This window comes from Camelus ferus, chromosome 16 (genome assembly GCF_009834535.1).
Source record: "Camelus ferus isolate YT-003-E chromosome 16, BCGSAC_Cfer_1.0, whole genome shotgun sequence".
NCBI lineage: Eukaryota > Metazoa > Chordata > Mammalia > Artiodactyla > Camelidae > Camelus > Camelus ferus.
The window spans coordinates 4,303,511-4,327,112 of NC_045711.1; positions in this window are offsets into that span (position 1 = coordinate 4,303,511).

The following is a 23,602-nucleotide window of genomic DNA, read 5'->3' on the forward strand; positions in this document are numbered from 1 at the left end:
AGTCTCTTCACTACAAAGGATAAGTCTTTCACCATGAGTTCTGCCTTCAAGATGTTTGTTAAAGGACCTCAGTTTATTAGAGTGGTTCCCATTTACCCGGGTTCATCTTCATGGCTATGCCTCCATAGTCATGTCCAGATGGTAGTTTCTTCAAAGAGGATCAAAGACGTAATCATCACTTAGAGACCAATTCTCATTTTCTAAATACTCGAGGAATTTCCATATGGGCTCTGTTCTCTAGAACTCCTGATAGCTGCGCTTTTGACCAGAGTCCCAGACCATGCTCACTAATTGGAATATCAGATGCATGAATCTCTAAATGTTGTTTGGTTCCAGAGAGCAGGTCCTCAAGTCTGAAAGATATCCCTTTCAATAGAATATCCCTAAGAAATACTAGATTGTTCAAGCCTCAAGTTCCACAGCATTGCTTACTTGAATCAGTGAAGGAAGGAAAGGAAGAGAGAGAGGGGTGACACCGTATAGGAAGGAAAGAAGTTTAATATTTAGTTTGGTGGGACAGAGACGAGAACAGGAAAACTGCCTAGACTTAAAGGTCATTAGGAAGATGAAGGTAATAGTTTTGATAATAAGAGAACTGAAGAAAATGTTTCCCAGTCTTTAAGAGGGTTAAAGGGGGCTACAAGTGTAGATGGTTAGAAGTACTTGGCCTCCAACCCATTAATATGCCCTGGGGATTGCATTGTATTCCTCAATTTTTCCATTTGTAGAAGGGCACTCTTCACCATTTAATTTTTTTGTTTTGTTTTGTTTTTTAAGCTAGAGAGTTTGAAAAGAGCTCATGTCCTTGGGCAAAGAGGATGTTTATGTGTCTATCATTTAGACCCTCTTAATACTTGAGAAGGGTTATCAAAAAACAAAATTCAACTGAGTAAATTTGAAGATCGAATTGGCTTTAGTCAAAAATTCATGAATTGAGCAGCATCCCATCCAGAAACTAGATGGGCACTCAGAGGAATGATACAAAATTTGGAAAGTTTTTATAGAAAGGAGGCTGGGGCAAGGAAGTCATTAGCAAAAGAAAAGAAAGGGTTACTTAGGGCTAGATGTCTTCTTTTCAGGGAGAAGGGAAGGCAAGGGTTTTACTGTGCAGACTGCCTCTTCTTCCTCCAGGTGATGGAGAGGGTCCAATGCAGATTAACCTCACCGGTGCTGACCAGAAAATTCTAAACTAATTAAGATTACATTTCTGGGGAAGGTCAAAACTGCATTTAGGTTAGGTATTAAATCTAGGTTTGATATCACGGTTTTTAGCACAAGTGACGTCATTTGGGGCATGTGATTTTTCTCTTTAACAGGATTAAGCAGACATTTGTGTCTTTAAAGTCTGAGAAAAGGTGTCATCCTTGACGCCTCCCTTTCCATAGTGGGCATCTGATGTTTCTTTGGCTATCCCAAATTCAATTTCCCTTCCTAACGTCACCCTAATTTGTGTGTGTGTGTGTTGGGGGGAGGGGATTTCCTGCACTAAATTTTGTGCAATTTTGAGGACTAAAGCCAAGGTAACTTGTCTTCCCTCTCTGAAAGCTGAAGGGGTTCCCAGATGCAATTAAAGCTTTCTTCCAAAAGATCTTACTTTCTCATTGTCTTGGTATATCAAAAGCCAGGCATAAGGCTTAATTAAGCTCAGTTAGCTGGAATGCCGTTTCTGGGACTCTGAATCACAGATGGAGTGAAAGATGGAAAAATCAGCTGCATTTCATTCATTCCAGCGGGGGGAGCCTGATAAGACAGCAGTTAGTTTCTGCTAACCCTTCTCCATCGTTTCTAATCCTACTTCTCTAACCTTTCAGTCAATTTTGTGAGTTGCCGACATCTTTATTTTTTAAAGTCCTTTTTCGCTTAAGTCAGCCAGAGTTATTTTTTACATCTTGCAACCAAGAACTCTAATTCAATATCCCTTTTCCCACACATTTTATTCATCACTCAATCCTGTTAATTCTACTTACAAGATAGATCTTGAATCTGTTCACTTCTATACAGCTACTCTGGCATCACCCCTACTCCAGCCAACCATCTTTTCTTACCCAAACCACGGCAAGAGCTTTCATGCTTCCACTATGGTCATTCTCAAATCTAATCCATTCTCCATGCTGCGACCACAGCGATCTTTCAAAACTCCAATCTCATCATGCTAGTTCTCAGTCTAATACTCTTTAGTTGCTTCCCATTGTTCTTAGAAGAAGATTAAAAAATCCTTAACAGAGCTTAAATGACCTTTTGTAATCTGGTCCCTGGTGACTTCTCCAATCTTGTTTAATAGCATCGCCCCAGGTGCTCACTGAGCTCCAGCACCTCTGGCTTTTTTTGGTTCCTTGAATATACTAAGGGTCTTATTATCTCAGGGACTTCAAACATGGTGCTCCCTCTACTTAGACAATTTCTCTCTGTCAACTATGTGCCTGGCCAGCCTTTCCTTCTCCTGATCTAAACTAGTTCTTGCTCTCCTCTTTCAGAGCACTTTGTTCCTTTCTTTCATAGTGGTTATCACAATTTTTGTGTATCTATTTAGGTAATTATTTGCATAATGTCTCTTCCCTTCAATGCCTATAAGCTTCGTAAGGGTAAGAACCACATCTTTTTTTGCTCACCACTGGATCTCCAGCATCCATTAGGGTACCTGACCCACAGAAGATCTTTAAGAATTATCTTCAGATACAGTGGTTAAATTAATGAAAGACATCACATCCCATCCTCTTCTCTTACCTTCACCATTATTTCTAACACTAAATCAATGACTAAATCATTAATTCCTTCACTTAATCTCTAAAATATGCCTCTGTTATCAGTGCTACTGATTTAGTTCAGGAAGCCATCATTACTTACCTGAGCCTTTGCAATAACTTCCTAACTAGTCCTCTTGTCCCTAGTTTTGTTCCTCTCTAAACTGTCTTCCACGCTGCAGCCAGAGTGACCTCTCTTTAAAATACCAACCTTATCATCTCAACTCTCTACCCACAACCCTTCCATGGCTTTCCATCACCTGCAGGATAGAGGCCAAATTCCTCCTACAAAGTCCTTAATGACTTAGTTCCTATCTATCTCCAATTTCATTTCCCAACTACCTTCTACTTCTAACTTTAAGTTCTTTTCTCTTGCTGCCACCTGTGACCCTTTTCTTAACCTCATCAGCTCTAATATCTCACAGTGCCCTGTGTCCTATCACAGTTTATCACGTTGCATTGAACTTTATTTATGTGTCTGCCTCTGCGTTTACAATGAAAGCTCCATTAGGACATGAACTTTGCACGATTCATATTTCTATTACCCTTGTATAGTCTTTTTCAACCTGCAAGTTGTAATCCATTAAATGGTCATTAATCAATTTAGTGAATTATGACTAATATTAATTTTTAAATGACACGGAATAGGAAATATCAGATTGCATCACATGTAAGAATTCTCTGTGTGTGAAACCTTTTCATATGCACACACATGCATAAAATATGTATAAATTAATGTGTATATTGGGTCACTGTGTACAACATATTTCTTGCTGTAAGATTATGGTAAAAATTAATTTTTTGAAAAGACATTGTTTTGATAACTAGAACATTGTAGGTGCTAAATAAATGTATCTGCTTCAAATCTTTCTTGGAATGAGGTCGAGGGAAAAACAAGTGTGCTCAAATAAACCTAATTGCAGTGAGCTTATGATTTCTTTTGTTTCTCTGACTTCTTACTTTTCAAGGCCCAAATAATTCTAATTTATTCCCAGAAATAAACCCACACACTTATGGTCAATTAATCTACCACAAAGGAGGCAAGAATATACAATGGAGAAAAAACAGTCTTTCAATAAGCGGTGCTGGGAAAACTGGACAGCAACATATAAAGGAATGAAATTAGAAATTCTTTAACACCATATACAAAAATAAACTCAAAATAGATTAAAGACCTAAATGTAAGACCATAAACTATGAAACTCCTAGCGAAACACATAGGCAGAACACTCTTTGATGTAAATCGTAGCAATACTTTTTTTGAATCTGTCCCCTAAAGCAAAGGAAGTAAAATAAACAAATGGGACCAAACTAAATATAAAGGCTTTTGCACACCAAAGGAAACCATCCACAAAATGGAAGACAACCTAATGAATGGAAGAAAATATTTGCAAATTATATGACCAATAAGGGTTAATATCCAAAACATATAAACAGCTCATACAAGTCAACATCAAAAAAAGCAAACAACCCGATTTAAAAATGGGCAGAAGACCTGAATAGACATTTTTTCAAAGAGATGATGGCCAGCAGACACATGAAAAGATGCTCAACATCACTAATCATCAGGGAAATTCAAATCAAAATCACAATGAAATATCATTTCACACCTGTCAGAGTAGCTGTCATCAAAGAGACCACAAATAACAAATACTGGCGAGGATGGGAAGAGAAGAAAACTCTTGTACACTGTTGGAAAGAATGTAAATTGGTGCAGCTACTGTGGAAAACAGTATAGAGTTCTTCAAAAAACTGAAAACAGAACTACCGTATGACTGAGCAATTCCACTTCTGGGTATACATCTGAAAAAAAACCCCACAACACTAATTTGAAAAGATACATGCACTGAAATGTTCATAGCAGCATTGTTTACAATTGCTAAGGTATGGAAGCAACCTAAGTGTCCATCAATAGATGAATGGATAAAAAAGATTTGAGATTATACACACACACATATACACATACACACAATGGGAATACTACTCAGCCACCAAAAAGAATGAAATTTTGCCATTTGCAACAAAATGGATGGACTTGGAAGGTATTATGCTAAGTGAAACAAGTAGAACAGAGAAAGACAAATACTATATGATATCACTTATATGTGGAATTTAAAAAATACAACAAACCTGTGAATATACAAAAAAGAAGCAGACTCAAAGATATGGAGAACAAACTAGTGGTCATCACTGGGGAGAGGAAAGGGGAGAAGAACAATATAGGGGTAGGGAATTAAGAGGTACAAACTATTATGCATTAAATAAGCTATAAGAATGTATTGTACAACACAGGGAATATAGTCAATATTTTATAATAACCATAAATGAAGCATAACCTTTAAAAAGAATTTCAGTTCATGAAGATGACAATCCTAAACATTTATACATCTGTTAACAGAGCTCCAAAATACATGAAGCAAGAACTGACAAAACTTAAAGAAGTGGACAAATCCACAATTTCAAAACTCATTGCTCAATAATTGGTAGAACAAGTTGACAGAAACCAGTATAGGTACACAAGACTTGAATACATTATCATCCTTGGACATTCCAACCAACAAAAGGAGGATGCACACTTGTATCAAGGGTTCATGGAACATTTACCAAGATAGACCACATGTTGGGCCATAACACAAGTCTCAATAAATTTAAAATGATATGTCACACAAAGTATGTTTTTCTGGTCACAACACAATTTAATTAGAAATAAGTAACAGAAAGATATCTTTATAATCCCCAGATATTTAGAAACTAAACAATATACTTCTAAATAACCCATGAGTCAAAGAAGAAATCACAAAGGAAATTAGAAAGTATTTTGACGAGAGAGAAATTTTTAGTACTAAAACCCTATACTAGAAAAGAAGAAAAGTCTCAAATAATTGATCTCAACTTATACCTTAAGCAACTAGAAAAGAAGAGCAGATTAAGCTGAAAGTAAATAAAGCAGGAAATAATAAAGAACAGAATAGAAATCAATAAAATACAAGAAAGCAATCAAGAAAATCAATAAAACCAAAAGCTAGTACTCTATGAAAATCAATGTAATTGATAAAACTCTAACCAGACTAATCAGGAAAAATAAAAGAAGATATAAATGATTAATATCAGAATAAAAGAGTATATTGCTAAAGATCCTACAGGTATTTAAAGGATAATAAAAGAATACTATGAACAATTTTATGCTCATAAATTTGATAGCTTGAATTAAGTAGAAAAAAATCCTCTGACTCGATCTACCAAAGCTCCCTCAAGAAGAAATAGATAACCTGAACAGCCCTCTATCTAGTAATTGAAACTGTTAAAAACAGTCCTGCAGAGAAAACTTCACTCTGAATCCTACCTAACACTTAAGGAAGAAAGAATGTCAATTCTACACAAACTTCCAGAGAAGTAAAGAGTAGGGCCTATTTCTCAACTCGTTCTATGAGGCGAGCATCACCTTGATACCAAAGCCATCATAGATATTACAAGAAAATAAAACTATAGATGAATATCCCTAACCCACACAGAGGTAATAATTATAAATAAAAGTTTAGCAAATCCATCAATACATAAAAATGGTAATACATGACAGTAAAATTGGATTTTCCCAGGAATGAAAGGTAGATTTAACGTTCAAAAATAAATCAATGTTAAACACTTTTATAACACACTAAAAAAAAAAGAATTGTATGATCATATTACAGATACAGAAAAAAACATTTAACAAAATCCAACATTCATTCTTGACTTAAAAAAAAAAAAACACTCAGCAAATGGGACTAGAAGAAAACTTCTTCAAGTTGTTAAAAGGTATTTACAAACAATCTACATCTAACACCATATTTAATGGTAAATGATTGAATGCTTTCTCCTTAGACTCAGTAACAAAACAAGTCTGTCTCCCCACCATGCCTATTTAATATTGTACTGGAGGTTTTATTCAGTGCAATAAGCAAGAAGAATTTAAAAGCTTCTTGTTGGAAAGGAAGTCTTTACTGACAGATGACATGATCATTTGATATGATTATGCAAAATATCATACATTACAAAGTATACAAAACTCTACTGGAACTAATAAAGGAGTTGAGCAAGGTTGCAGGACACAAGATAAGTGTACAAAAATTAATTATGTCTTTGTATACTAACAACAAACATTCAGAAATTTAAATTAAAAACAGCAATAGCATAAAATACAAAATATCTAGGAATAAATATGACAAAAGATGTACAAGACCTGTGCGTGAAAACTACACAACATTGCTGAGAAAAATTAAACAAGACCTCCCCCAAAGTGGAGCGAGATACCTGTTCATGCGTGGATGACACAATATTTTTAAGATGTCAATTCTTCCCAATTGCAATCTTAATCAAAATTCACGTGAGCTTTTTTTGGTGTAAATTGTAAAGCTGAATCTAAAATTCACATGGAGGTGCAAAGGATCTAGAATGTTAATTTCAACTTCAATAAAGAAGAATAAAGTTGGAGGATTAAGACTACCTGATTTGAAGATTTGTAAAGCTACAGTAATCAAGACAGTGTGGTATTGTAAAGATAGAAAATAAATAGGTGGAACAGAATAGAGAGTTCAAAAATAGACCCACACATATGGACAACTTATTTTCAACGGAAGTGCAAAGGCAATCCAGTGGAGAGAAAATCCATTGGATTCATTTCAACAAATGTTGCTGGAACAATTGGATACAAAAAAGTAAACCTGGACCCATATCTTGCACATATATAAACATTACCCAAAAGTGCATCATAGACCCAAAGCTTCTAAAAAATATAGGAGAAAATCTCTGCAACCTGGGGTTAGGCAAAGATTTCTTAGTTGTGATATCAAAGCATGACAAATTTGACTTCATCAAAATCTAAAGCTTCTTTTTTTTTTAACCACTGTTATGAGAATGAAAGACAAGCCACAGACTGAAAAAAAATTTGCAAAGCATATATTGGATAAAGGACTTAAATCCAGAATGTATAAAGAGAATTTTCAAAACTCAATAATAAGATAACAACCCAATTTTTTAAAATGGGCACAAGATTTGACCAGACACCTCAGCAGATAAGACACATGTATGGTATGAAAACACATGAAAAGATGCTCAATATCATTAGTCATTAGGGAAATGTAAATTAAAATCACAGTAAAATGCCACCACACACCTACTAGAATGGCTAAAATTTAAAAACCTGATCATATCAAATGTTTCCAAAAACACAGAGGATCTGAAACATTTATGCTGTTGGTAGGAATGTAAAATGGTATAATCACTTTGGAAAAGTTTGCCAGTTTCTCAAAAAGTTAAACATGCATCTACCATATTATTTAGCTCTTCCACTGCTATGTGTTTACCCAAGGGAAATGAGAGTATATGCCCATACTTGTAAATGAGTGGTCATAGCTGTTTCATTTGCAATAGCCCAAAATTGAAAATAACCCAAATGTGAATGAAGAAACAAATTTTGGCATAGTCATATAATGGAGCAATACTCAGCAATAAAAGGGAATGAACTATTGTTATGTGGAACAACATACATGAATCTCAAAATAATTATAAGCTAAAGAAACTAGACAAAAAGAATACATATTCTATGATCCTATTCATATAAAATTCTAGTAAATGCAAATTAATCTACAGTGACAGAAAACTGATCAGTGGTTGTTTGGGGATGGGGGTGAGGTGGGAGGAAGGGACTACTAAGAGCCATGAAACAACTTTTTGAGGTGATGAACATGTTCATGATCTTGATTGTGTTGATGGTTTCATGGGTTACAAATGCATCAAAACTTGTCAAACTGCACGCTCTAAATATGTGCAATTTATTGTATGTTAATTATATATCAGTTAAAAATGAATAGAAAAGAAATAAATTGAACAGAACTATTGAAGCACTAGAAGAAAATAAAACATACTATTTTCATAATCTGGGCAAGGAAGACCTTTCTTAGCATGCACTAAAGCTGGAAACTATCAATAAAAAGACTAATAAAATTGGCTGCATAATTGACCACAAGTTGACACATAATATAAATCAAGTTAAAGGGATAAACTTCAGCATATGATATAGGGGGTTAATATCTTCATAAAAGCCTCTTACGAATCAGTAAGAAAAAGAGGAATACTTGGAAAACTAGGGAAAAGGCATGCATTTTCTGGTACTTCACAAATGAAGAAATCTAAAATTGTCAATCAATGTATAAGATGCGCTACTCCATCACATCTGATTGGCAAATATTAGAAAAATGGACTATATATATAGGGGAGGGGAGGGTGTGGGGTACTCTCATACACTGTTGGTCGCACTGTAAATTTATATATTGATCAGCATAACTCTCAGACAGCAATTTGATGAGGTATATAAAACTTTAAAATATCTAAACATTTAACCCAGTAATTTCAAGTTTTAGAAATTTATTCCAAGGAAATCATTAAACAAATGCAACATTGTTTATAATAGCCTTAAACTGGACACAACTTAAATGTCCATCAATAGAGAGATTCATTAAATCACTGTGGTTTACGTATAGGGAATTAACTATGACCAGAATACTATGTCATCATTAGAAATTATTTTTATCTGTATTGACACACAAAGATACCCAGGATATATTAAGTGAAAAAAAGTCAGTTTGCAAAGCACTATGCATTAAGTATATTTTAAAAGTATTTTGTTAGGAAAAAATCCTAGAAGGATATACAGAAGAGTGTTAACAACAGTTTTTTCTGAAAGGTGAGATTATAGATAGAATTTCTAGTTTTGAGACTTTTGTTGTTACTTGATTTTTACAACAAAAAGTATTATTTTTTAAGTGTGAAAAATCAGTAAAAGGTGTTTGTTTTAGAAAAATTTCTGTTCTATTGTTAGTCAGTGACAATTTTATAACGAAATTATGAATAAAATTCACTCCTACCTAGGGTTTTAAATGTCCTAATTTGTTCACTGAAAGCTTTTAGAAAGTGTTTCTTCTATCAAAAGATCACGGACAATTTTCTTGAATTGTAACTTTAAAACGTTTATAGGCAATTTTTCCTAACCAAACAGTTTTGAGCATGAAAAGTACAAGATTTTGGACTTGTATAACCAGTTCTGAGTAAAATATATCTATCATCACTTTGTGAGATGACTTCCCACTAAACAAACACCTGGGCTAAGAAAATTAATGGATAAACCAATATTGCAAGCCTGGGCTACATTCATATATATTGGATTAGTTTTCATTCACATCATTATTTCTTGTTGAAAAGTATCCCATTTAAATAGTTTAAAAATTCACTTTTCACAATATATTGTCACATTTAAATATACACTGAAAATACCCTGGATAATGTTACACAAAAGCTATGAAACTCTGTAATCATTTTTTAAAAGATACTTTATAATAATCGTATGTCCTATATATTTACACGTGAAAATAAAGCATTATGAAGAACACCAGCTGTTAAAATACTATCTCATAATGAACTACCTTCAAATTTTAAAAACTCACATCAAAGAATGTTGGCAAGATGAAGGCATGAATAAAGGTAGTAAGTTATATATCAGGTATGAATTGCATCACTTCTTTGCACCTAATTTTATCACTGTTGTCTATGACAATTCAAACAAACAAACAAACAAACTCCTCAAACACATTATAAATCATGCACCCTCTTATACACACTCTTAAGCAAAAACACCTACCAGGTATATAATCAAATTAAAATTGTAGGAGAGATTTATTAGCTTGTAGACGTTCCTAATTATTTGAAAAACTTGTCTTATGTTCAATAGCAACATCATTCAAGAGCACATTTCAATCTTAGGAGAGGGGATCAAATTATTATAAAGGTGATCACAGAGAGTGTTTATTAAGTTGACATTTCAGGGCAAGGAACATTTTTCACAAGTATTACGGGTTTTATTCTGTAATACACACAATAGTGCTCAGCCTTTGTTACTAGCTAGCAAGCTTGCTATGTGTAGAAGATAGAATACTGTGGAAGGTATACTGGGGTAGGGGCAACACAGAGGGAAAAGGGTAAGATTTATTACCTTCAATTATTTTTGTTAAAAACTCTCCTCAGGGCACAGGCACATAATATATTGTACTTTCCATTACTTAGTGCAAATGTAAAACATATCTAAAAAACACATTTCATCCCTATAACATATTAAAATAACAAGTAGGATGTCATGACGTTAATTTGACAGATGGGCTGTCATTTAGCAATGTTGTACGACATTAGTTAACAGCAAATTAATATCATCATACCCAATTTTTCTTAATATCTAGAAGCTATCAGATTAGGATAAGTTCTCCAGTAAGGTATCTTTGATTTGTTTACTAATCTAAGAAGACAAAATAGCGAGCTAAAAATATGCAAATATAACCCACATATAATTTTAAAATAACTATGTTCCAAAAATTTTAAAACAAATGTTAGAATAATCTAAAAACTCTGATTTTAGCCATCCCTCCAACTTTATCCTTCACTAAGGTATTGATTTTTTTTTGACAAGTTCACATGTACATTATGAATTGACTCATAAAAATTTTCAGCATATTGTACTAGGTTTATTATAACCACCCTTACTATATATTAAGACCAGTATCTTTTCATCAACACCAGCTGTTAAACAAACTCAAGTGACACAGTAGATTCATGATTAGTCCACAGAAAAGAAAGCAAAAAGAGTGACATAAATTTAATTTCATTACACTTTGGCATCTAAAACCACATTTTATGCCCTACTGACCACAGATGACTTCTCTATTGTAAAACAGTCTTGATCTATACAATTTTAGTAACAACAACATTTACCAAATGGATGTTAATTTTCTTTTAAAGTTTTCATATTAAAAGTTGATATTTTCTGACATAATTTTAATAGTTTTGGAATAATGTGAGAAATTATTTCTTGCAAATTTATCCCCAATGGTAATTTAAGTGTTTCTGCAGATACTCTATGTTAATATTTTTTCTTTATCTAATATACAAAGGGAGGGGTAAAAGAGGAAGGAGAACTTCTGGCCTAATATCAGAGTTTAAATGAAAGCATCAACTTAATTTTATCCTGTTCTTGAAGCAGGAACAGGAAGGGTTGCAAAAACATGGCTTTAAATCTGTAGCAGCTACAATCTACAAAAACATAAAATAGTGATGTTTTAGCATTAAAATAGACCTGCTTTTCTGTAAAAGGACTTGTGGTAACCATACTTCTTAGCAAAGAAGTTATGATTTCCTAATGAAACTAAAGAAGACCTGATTTCAGGAATGTTTGTATAAAGCTTAAGGAAGCAATTTACGTGCTTTTTGTTTAAAATTTTCAAATTCTACCTCCTTGGAGAAGCTAACTCATTCCAAGTCAATACCATATAACTAACTTCTCTAGCTGTCTTATGTATGTTAATTCAGTCACTCCCCTTGGATTTTACATTCTTTGAAAGTAAGGACCATGTATTAAACTTCCCCCTTCATTCCTTTTATTAGCACAGTATTAAGCATATAATATGTATTCAATAAATACTTGATTGTGAAATTCTAGTAGTGTTTATCCATTAAAAAAGCTAGATGTACTTTCACCCCCAAAGTCCAATTTTATTAGATAAGTCTGTCTGCCTTTTCTCCTTATGACTTCTGCTGAGTCTCATTTTTACTTCATTCTATTTTTTCACTCCTGAACACTTTCCTTTTTCTTTTTTCTGCCTCTCAGGATACAGGATACACAAATGTACAGACAAACACAATACCAAGTATAGTACTTTCAAAAATTACATACTATAAAATGTATTATAATTTTATATAATTGGTGATAAGAATTTTACATATAAATGATGAGTACACTTTGTATCTTATTGCCTTACAAGAAATCTAAAAAACTAAAGATGATTTTTTAATGTTACCTGAAATTGATTTTTCCTGCTAAAATTACTGATCCTTTTTTCTAATGGTTGGTCTACATTATCCCAAAATATAGCACTAATTTCACTCAAATGTTATTTCACTACTTAAAACATTTAATTGTATTAATTTCTTGAAAATTGTGTGTTTTACTACATTTGCCAATTCCACTGGAAGAAAGAAATGGCTGTTACTAATAAAAGAGGATATTTTAAAAAATCATTCTTGATTTCTTCTCATGGAAGTGTTAGCCATCTTTCTCAACTTTAATGCTCAGCCATTCCTAGATTATAAGCCATATCTTTTTTTAACTTATGATTATTTTAGGAGGATGTACATTTAGTACAGCAATTGATACACAGACCTGGAACTTAGTAGGAAACTTAAATTCAACTCCCAACTTTCTAAAATAAAAGCATCATGGCTGCTCAGTTTCTATGTCTGTTAAGATTTGAACATTTGTCATTCATTCATCATTCATAAGTAAATCTATTATGTCAATTGGAAGTGATATTAACAAAACTGTAAGCAGATAGTAGAGGGTCCCCAGAGAAAGAGGACTAGGCATGGTTTTCTTGACATAAGAGATGCCATTTTTGGCCTGAGCCATTTTGTGATATAAGCCTGGCCACAAGGAACTGGTCTCAGTAATTAATGATCTCAGTGGAAGTGGGGGAGTGCAGAAACAAAGGAAAAGCAGCAGCAAGAAGCAATAGTTCAGCAATAAGACAGAGTCTTAGTTCCTCCTCAAGGTATACACATAACAATCTGATACACATCTTTGAGTTCTTCAGGAACAAATGTTCCCACCCAGCTGGAGGATGGAATGATAATGTTGACCCTCGTGACTTCAGTCAACTAAAGCTTGGACTCTGTCAACCTTTGCCCCAGTTCTATGCTGAATTTTACTCTGCTCAAGTCCTTTCATGAATATGCATGTATCCTTAGTTTAAAACTCCCCCAGTTTTGCTGTTTGGGGAGACACTGCTTTGGGAAAGATCCTTGGCATTCTCCCTACTAAGTAATAATAAAATCTTCCTTCTCCCAATCTTTGGCTTGGTTGTGTCTTTTGGCTTGACATCCTCCAAGAGGCGAAACCAGTTTTCGGGTAACAAAAGGGCAAATCAGATCTGGTAACTTGATTTACACAATGCAATATTATTATATTATACTATATATACTTTACATATTATACTATATTATATCATCTGAACATCAAGTTATTTTACAGAAAATTGTATTTTAAAATCTTGAATTATACTATGAATAAACATGTTGAGCATAGGCTTATGGAAAGTCAGCATTCAGATATTGGGTTCCTCTTAGTACAATGTGTGTGTGGCTGAAGAAATAAATTATTAAGTATTAGCAAACTGCAATGACATGGATATCATAAATACAAGTTGGCTAATGATAAAGAGAAATATTTCAGTGGGTAGAAACTGAGTATTTCAAGTACCCTGAATGGTATTTGGCACTTACTTTATGAAATTTAAGGTTTTTCAAAATATAAACCTAGAATCAGAATATTATTTTCAGGATTCTATATCAAATAAGTAACCAGTTATAATGGATCTTTAAACCTACTTTAAATGTAGTTGTAGAAATAAAAAATTGCAGCTCCCACAAGAGACGTATCCAGTGTGACTGCTATTAATTTACTGATTACCTCTGCATGTGAAATTCCATCAGAGGTACCTTTCTAAATATCTCTGTGTTTTATTCCAAGGACAACTATTTATAAGTATAACCATTATAACAGGCAACTGTAGTATAATTAAAACCTATATCTGATCTTTGTTCCTGCTTTTAGGCACAGAGCTTCAAAAACCTTTGCAATTTCCACAGTGATAGGCGTGTCTTTGTTATGCTAAGGAGGTGACTCAAGGCAGGGCCCATAAAAGCTTCAGGATGGGTGCTAGTCACCAGAAAGACCAACTGATTGGAAGGCTGGGACTTTGAGCCAGCCTAACCTTCAGAGAAAGGAAGTAGATTTGAACATTCAACCAGTGTCCTCCGATTTAATCAGTCTTGCCTGTGTTAAGGAAATTATCTGGACATCCAGCTCGGGGGAGCTTCCTGGATGGTGAACATCCAGATGTACTGGTGGCACACCCTGACTCCACAGGGACAAAAGGTCCTGCACTTCCACACCTTGCTCTATGTATCTCTTCATCTCACTGTTCATTGTACCCTTTGTAATAAAATGGCACTTATAAGAATAGCACTTTTTTGAGGTCTGTGAGTCCTTCTAGTGAAATATTGAACTTGAGGAGGTTGTAGGAAGCGCTGCCTGAATTCGTAATAGGCCAGGCAGAAGTGTGGGTGGTTTGGTGACATCCAAAATTTGCACCTGGCATCGAAGTAGGGGTAGTCTTGTAAAGGACTTTATCCTAAAACTACGAAGTCTGACTCTAACTCTGGGTAATTGGCATCAGAATTGAATTGAATTGCAGGCCACCAATTTGGTACCAGAGAATTGGTGTTGGAACACAGCAACAAACAATTTTATCTTAAGAATTGTAAACTTTTTATTTCCACCCTGCACCTTGAAATATGTAACCAAACAATTTAAATGGTCTTTGAAGAAAATATGTCAGAGTGATGTCCCAGCCATCACTCCAGTTGCCTTTCCTAAATGTTATTTTCATCTTAAATAACAAAACAAAAAATATCAGCAACATTTTTTTACAAATTAAAATACAGTTGATTTATAATGTGTTAGTTTCAGATGTACAGCAACGTGATTCAGCTTTCTCTATATATAGGTTATTACAAGATATTGAGTATAATTCCCTGTGCTATACAGTAACACAGCAACAATTTTTAAAAAACCAACTAGTATGTATCAATATATATGCGTAATACATAGGGCATGGAAATAAAAGCGATTGTATGTATATTCAATGTTCTTTATTACAGTGATTTTTGTAGAGGTAAAAACTAAACCCCAATAGAATCTGATATAATGGGAAAGCAGGAACTAAGATGCCAAAACCCCACAAAACTAGAAATTTAAAAATATAAAACATATTGCAGTTGGAACTTTCTGTTTCATTAATGTCTTTGTGAAAGCGTCTTTGTTAAATATACTATGTCAATTCTACTATTTAAAACAGAATTTATATCAAACCGTAGATAAAAAGCATTCTGCTAATTTTTTTGCAATAAAATATGCACTGTCATGAAAAAGATTGAATTGCAAATTAAGAGAGCACTTATATACAAGACTATACCAAGAGTTAGAAATCTTTGTAAACATTGGTGAATGCCACATGTTTTAAAGAATTATCAATTTCAGAGACTGATGAGAAACAGATGATGTACACAGTAAAGTTGCCACAAAGGCTAAGTAAAAGTCTTGGCCACTTTTTTTTTAACCAACATTTAATAGTCAATAGCTCTAAAATATTTGGTAAATATACTAACTAGAACCTGAGGGATGTAGAGAGTTACTTATAAAGAAGAAATGCTAAAGATTCAGGGGGAATGTCAATTTCTTTATGATACAATGCATTTCACAATTAAAATAATTCATTTGGTGGTAAAACCTGAAAAATACACTTCCCAGCACACCTATCCACTTATCATAGTATAGGAAAATAAGTGGATTTCAATTTGGTGATTTAACCTATAGCTTTAAATCTTTAATAAACAAACTTGAAATTCCAAACTTTAATAATGAAAAGGCCATAACTGAAATGATGTCAACCCTGGATATGAATCTCTTACCAACACGATGAAAGCCCCACTTGTAGAGCTGCACTTCTGGTCAGCAGCTGCATTTTTGTTTTAATAAAAGGAGAAAGGGTGCCAGCACACCAATGCGATCCAAGACATGGTTGCTACATAAGCAGCAGGATTAATTGCTTTTCCAGAAAGCTGGAGTGAGCTCTCCTTCCACTGTCCCATCAGGATCAACTTCCATAAAATGAGTGTAATAAGATAATGTATTACATACGCCAGTAACTCCTACCAGCAGTATTCAGCTGAACAAAGCCATCCATATTTATATCAATCAATAAAAACTTCATTGCTACATATATTTCAGACACCACATTTTACCTGTGTCTTTTAGATGGAGATAAGGTAGGCTATAAAGAAGCAAAAGCATATTTCCTTGCTCCCTGAAGGATCTGTCCACCTTTCCTCTAATATCCTCCTTGGATAATGAGATGAGGAAAAAGAAACACGTATCAGGGATTTTGGAAAAATAGCTCTACCAATCTGAAGGATCTGATTCACAAACATAAGAACTACAGACCAATTTTAATTGGCACCAAAATGGTCATACTAATCATAATTAGCATGATTTCATGATTGATGAGATTTGGATACACCATTTGATTACAGCACACATAGCCATGAGAAGGTACATTTAGGTTGTGATGTACCTTGATGACTTCATAGGCTCCTACTATGCTTTAGAAGTGAACATAGAGGAGAAAGTTATTTCTAAATTTAAGAAAAGCACAGAAGGAAGCATGACAAAGGTCACAGTCTAGCCAGAAAAAGAACTCTTTTCTTCTGGTTCCCCAGTCAGGAGCTTATCCACTAAATCATTTGGATTTCCAGACCACAGTCTAAATGTACTTTCTTATGGCTATATATGGGATAATCAAATGATCTCCCCAAAACCCATTAATCATTTTGGAAATTATTGGCAAGTCTAAAACCCATAGATTTAAGTTTCCTTCATTGGTACAAAAGTTCTGAGACTATTTTTTTAAATTCTATCCCATTTATACAAATGATGCCATGTACTATATTAGAAATTGAAGGCTTTCCTTGGAATTTTTTTTTAAATAAAGAAGATAGGTGTCTCTCTTTAGGAGAGCATGTGGATTACTGTCATCTAATGACATGTAAACCATCCCAAGAAAAACCGTCTTCTCAAATGGATGTATTTGTTTAAATGAGATGAAAATAATTAGATCCCTGCTTCAAATTTGGGCAAGAAATAAAAATAAAATGAAATTAAACTAAAAAATTTTCAATCTTTCATGATTTCTTAATGTGTGTATGTGTGTGTGTGTGTGTAGCACTGAAACTAGGCAAAGGCCAAATCTCTACTTTTACTCAGAAATAGTCCATGATAGCTTTAGGAACAATAATTTTATTTTCCAAGCAAGCTATCTGTTGCTTAAGATGTTTTAACAATATCAACCCAGCATTTTCTAAATTCTTAATAATTTTTTTCTTTGTAGCCTTTACCTACACTGAGAAAAAACATACAATACTATCACCCTCTATTATGATCTCTCTGATGATTTCCAAATGTTTCTTTGCTATGCAGCAAAAGTATATGATTTCTGATCCAGATGCTTTAAAAAGCAATTCTAACAAAGAAACTTAATCTGAGCTGAACTTGGCACAGATTCTAAAAATCTATAGGATGATGTTTTGGAAGCTGCTCAAACAAAGGCTGAAAGGGAAATATGCATCCACAATCATATATCCCTGGCTGGTAGTAATAAATGAATGATACAGACTTCTTCCATAAGTGTGGGTGAATAGAAGTTAATGCTTATAAAACACAAAGTACCAAAACAGTATTTGAGACTGATATTTCTTTTTTTTTAAAGCCAAAACATCCATTTAATTCATAAGAAGTTATAAATCAAAGAAAGAAAGATTATACTTACTATTTTGAAAGCTATTCAAGAGCATTGGTGCCCATCTTAAGTAAGGAATTATTTTTATTATAATACACAACAAAATTATAGCATGACAGTCTAAAAAATATTAACACAGAGAGATGAGGGCACTTCTAGCCAATTTCTTTCAGTGAACACAGGATAAGTTGGGTACAAAAATTCTGAGACCTTTTTGGAGTCCCAGAATGAGAGAAGAGGGAGAATGGAACAGAAGAAATATTTAAAGGAATAATGCTTGAGAATTTTCCAAAACTCACAAAAGATATTAAGCCATACACTCAAGAAGTGCTAACACCCCACGAATAATAGATAAAAATAAAAATGTACCAGGAATATCACAGTAAAAGTACTGAAAACCAAAGACAAAGAAAAAAAATCTTAGAAGTAGCCAGAGGGAAAAAAGGACATATGACATTCCAATGAGAACAATGGAAGTCAAAAGACAATAGATTGTTATTTCCAAAGTGGTTATAGAAAAGAACTACAACCTAGAATTCTATACCCAGCAAAAATATCCCTCAAAAATGAATGTGAAAGAGAATTTTCAAACTACTAAATATTGAAAAAAATCCATCACTAGCAGACAAATACTGAAAGAAATACTACTATAAAAATGTAATTTATTTTTATAACTTGATCTTGTAAAGTGAGACCTTATTAAGCACACTGATTAGTTTCAGCAGCTTTTCAATACATTCTTTATTATTTTCTACACAAGTCATCATGGTGTCTATGGATAAAAAGTTTTATGCATTCCTTTACAATCTATATACTTTACTCTTTTTCTCCTTTATTGCACTGGCCAGGGCCTCCAGTACAATGTTGAATAGAGGTGGTGAGAACAGATATCCTTATTTTGTTCCTGCTCTTAGAGAAAAGTATGTAATTTTTCACTATAAGTTTTTTTGTTGGCCAGTTATTGCTATTATTATTAAAGACTATTTTTTTTACAGAAGTTTTAGGTTATTGGCAAAATTGAGAGGAAGGTACAGAGATTTCCAATATTCCTCCTGCCCTTACACATGCATGGCCTCCCCCATTATCAGCAACACTCACCAGAGTGGTACATTTGTTACCACTGATGAATCTATAGTGACACATCATATCCCTCAAAATCCATGTTTTTCCATGGCTTAACAGATCATTTCTCTCTAGGGCTGAATAATATTCCATTATGATATTTCACTGACTAGATGTACCATAGTTTACCCATTCACCTACTGAAGGATTTCTTTCAGTATCTTTCTTTGTTGCTTTCAAGTTTTGGCAATTATTAATGAACTGCTATAAGCATTCTGATGCGTAATTTGTGGGGACTTAAATTTCAACTCCTTTAAGTAAATATCAAGCAGGACAATTGCTAGATTGCATGGTAAGAGTGTATTTAGTTTTGTAAAAAAAAAAAAAAAACAAAAAACAAAAACCTGCCTAAATGTCTTCTAAAGTGGCTGTACAATTTTGCATTCCACCAGCAATGAATAAGTTCCTGTTGTCCCACTTTCCCATCAACACTTGGTGTGCAGAAGTTCTCTGCAAGGAACAAGGGGTCTGAGCAATATATTGGTTTCCCCAACCAGGGGTCCTGGACTAGGAAAATGAGCCCCTCAAAGGTCTGCTTTTGAAGGTTAATAGGCCTTGCATAAGGGATAGCTGGAAGGCTTCAGGAAACAGAATCCCCATAAAGGGCCCATGCAAAGTCTCACATGCTACAATACCCAGTGCAGAGGCAGTACTTTGAAAGGAGCCTGGGTTAGATTCACTTGCTGATATGAAGGAACACCCTAGAGAGATAGGAGGCAACTGGGACTCCCCCTGGGCATATGGATAGTGGCAGCAGTCATTTTGAGGGGCTTGTTCTATCGTGAGGACACTGCTTTTGGCAATCACCATTTTGGAATCCTTCCTCTAGGTTATCAGTGCTAGGGTTTTACCCACCTACCAGCTGGTTGACACTAGTCCTGGGACCCCCAAGGCCATGCAGCCACCATACCAGGGCCCAGCCCGATTCACCAGTGGGCTAGCAGCTTCCACATGAGGCAGGGACTAACAGCCACTTGGGCCAGGGGCCAATCTTACTTATCAGCATGCCAACAGTAGTTGGCCCTACCACAATAGAAGGGCACATGCAGCCCACATAGAGGACAACCCTAGAGCATATACCTCTGAAGATCAGAGGGGAATGTGCTGCTGGGCCCCACAGGATGTCTCCTACATAGATTAGGAAACATGGTCAACTTACTTAATACACAGACTATAAACAGAGAATTAGGCAAAATGAGAAGACAGAGGAATATATTCCAATTGGAAGACCAAGATAAAACTCCAGAATAAGAATTAAGTAAAGTAGAGAAAAGCAATCTACCCAATAGAGTTCAAGATAATGATCAAAAAGATGCTCAATGAACTCAGAGAATAATGGGAGAACACAATAAGAAGTTTAACAAAAAGTTAGAAAATATATAGAAGACGCCAAACAGAGTTGAAGAATACAATAACTGAAATTTTTAAAGCACTAGAAACAATCAACAGTAGATTCAATGATACAGGGGAAATGAATCAGCAATCCAGAAGACAGACTAGTGAAAACCACCCAAGGTGAACAGAAAAAATAATTTTTAAAAAATGAAGATAGTTTAAGAGAGTTCTAGAACAACATCAAGCATACTAGCATTAGGTGGGGAGGATATAGCTCAGTGGTAGAGCACATGCTTAGCATGCATGAAGTCCTGGGTTCAATCCCCAGTACTTGCACTAAAAACAAACAAACAAACAAACCTAACCACTGTCACCCCACTAAACAAACATATGGAGGTATAAAACTCAAGAGTAAAGAGAGCTATATGTTCAAATTTAGAATAGTCTAATATTGTAATGGTGGTGTGTTAATCACTTTAAACTCCAGTATAAAAGTTAAAAGACAAAAGTATTAAAAATAACTGTAGCTAAAATAATGTGTTAATTAATACAACATGGAAGATGTAAATTGTGACATTAGAAGCATAAAATATTGGAGGGTAGGAAAAGTGTAGAGTCTTTGCAGTTGAAGTTATCACCTTAAAACAGACTTATAACTAGTAAGATATTTCAGGTAAGCCTCATGGTAACTACAGATCAAAAATCTATAGTAAATACACAAAAGATATAGAAAAAGGAAAAAAAGCATACCACTAAGAAAATCAATTCACAAAGGAAAGCAGCAACAGAGAAAGAAAGAAACTACGAAAACACCCAGAAAATAATTAACAAGATGGAAATAGTCCTTACCTATAAAACATTATTTTAAATGTAAATGAATTAAATTCTCCAAACAAAAGACACAGAGTGACTGAACAAAATTTTTTTTTAAAGCAAGACTCTACTATATACTGTCAACATGAGATTCATTTCAGCCTTAAAGACATACATTGGCTGAAAGTAAATAAATGGAAAAAGACATTTCATGCAAATGGAAACAAAAAGAGGCCAGGGGGCAGCTATTCTTAAATCAGACAGAACAGACTTTAAGTTAAAAACTCTCACAAGAGAAAATGAAGATCATCACATATTGATGATCATTATAAATCATTATTTATCATTATAAAGAGGTGACTTCACCAAGAGGATATAAAAATTGTAAATACATGCATCTAATATCAGTACACCTAAATATATAAATCAAATATTAACAGATATAAATCAAATATTAACAGATCTCCAGGGAGAAGTAGACAAAAATACAATAATACAGTAGTGGACTTCAATATTCCACTTTCACCAAGGTATAGGTCATATAGACAGAAAATCAGTAAGGAAATATTGAACTTAAACTACACTTCAGACCAAAAGGACCTGACAGAACAATCCATCCAACAGCAGCAGAATACACATTCTTTTCAAGTGCAAGTGCACCCAGTATATTCCCGAGGAAAAATCATACATGAGACCACAAAACAAGGCTTAAGAAATTTCTAAGATTGAAATCTTATCAAGTATCTTCTCTGATCAAAATATGAAGCCAAAAAAAAAAAAAAAAAAGATATGAAGCCAGAAATCAGTAACAGGAGAAAAACTGGAAAATAAAAAAAAATATGAAAACTAAACAACACATTCCTGAACAACCAATGGTCAAAGAAGAAATCAAAAGGGAAATTTAAAAACTATCTTGAGACAAGCAAAAATGGAAACACAATACAAATCTTAAGAGATAGAGGAAGAGCAGCTGTTAGAGGGAAATGTATAGCAATAGACACGCACATTAAAAAAGAAAAATGATCTCAACTAAACACCCTAATTTCACACTTCACAGAACTAGGGGGAAAAAACAAAGTTAGCAGAAGGAAAGAAAAAACAAAGATCAGAGCAGAAACAAATGAAGATTAGAGAAACAGCAGAAAAGATCAATGACACTGAGTTGTGTTTTTAAAAAGATAAATGATATTGACAATCTTTAGCTAGACTAAGGCAAAAAGAGGATGTACTTGAATAAATAAAATGATAAATGAAAGTGGGGTCATTATTACTGATACCACAGAAGTACAAGCAATCATAAAAGATTATTATGAACAATTATACATGAACAAATTGGGTAACCTAGAAGAAATGGATAAATTACTAGAAACATACAATCTACCAGGACTAAATCATAAAGAAATAGAAAACCCAAACAGACAAATTACTATTAAGGAGATTGAAGCAATAATCAAAAACTGCCCAATAAAGAAAAATCAACAGGACCAGATGGCTGCATGAGGGAAATATACAAAATATTTAAAGAAGAATTAATATCAATTCTTCTCAAACTCATAAAAATTGAAGTGGAAGGAACACTTCCAAACTCATGAGGCGAAAGTTACCATACTAAAAAAAGGTAGGCAAGGATAGTACCAGAAAAAAAATTAGAGGCCAAATCCCTGATGAACATTGTTGAAAAATCCTCAAAAAATACTAGCAAATTGAGTTTGGTAGCACACTAGAAGAAACATACACCATGATCAAGTGGGATTTATCTCTGGAATGTAAGAATGGTTAACTTACGCAAATCAATAAATGTGATACACAACAGTAAGAGAATGAAGGATAAACATCATATGATCATCTCAATAGAAACAGAAAAAGCATTTGACAAAATGCAATATCTTTTTATGATAAAAACTCAACAAATTAGGTGTAGAAGGACTGCACCTCAACTTAATGATGGGCATTTAAGACCAGCCCACAGCTAATATCATACCCAATGGTGAAAATCTGAAAAATTTTCCTCTAAAATCAGGAAAAAGATAAAGATGCCCACTCTCACCTCTACTCTTCAACACGGTATTGGAAGTTGTAGTCAGAACAACTAGGCAAGAAAGA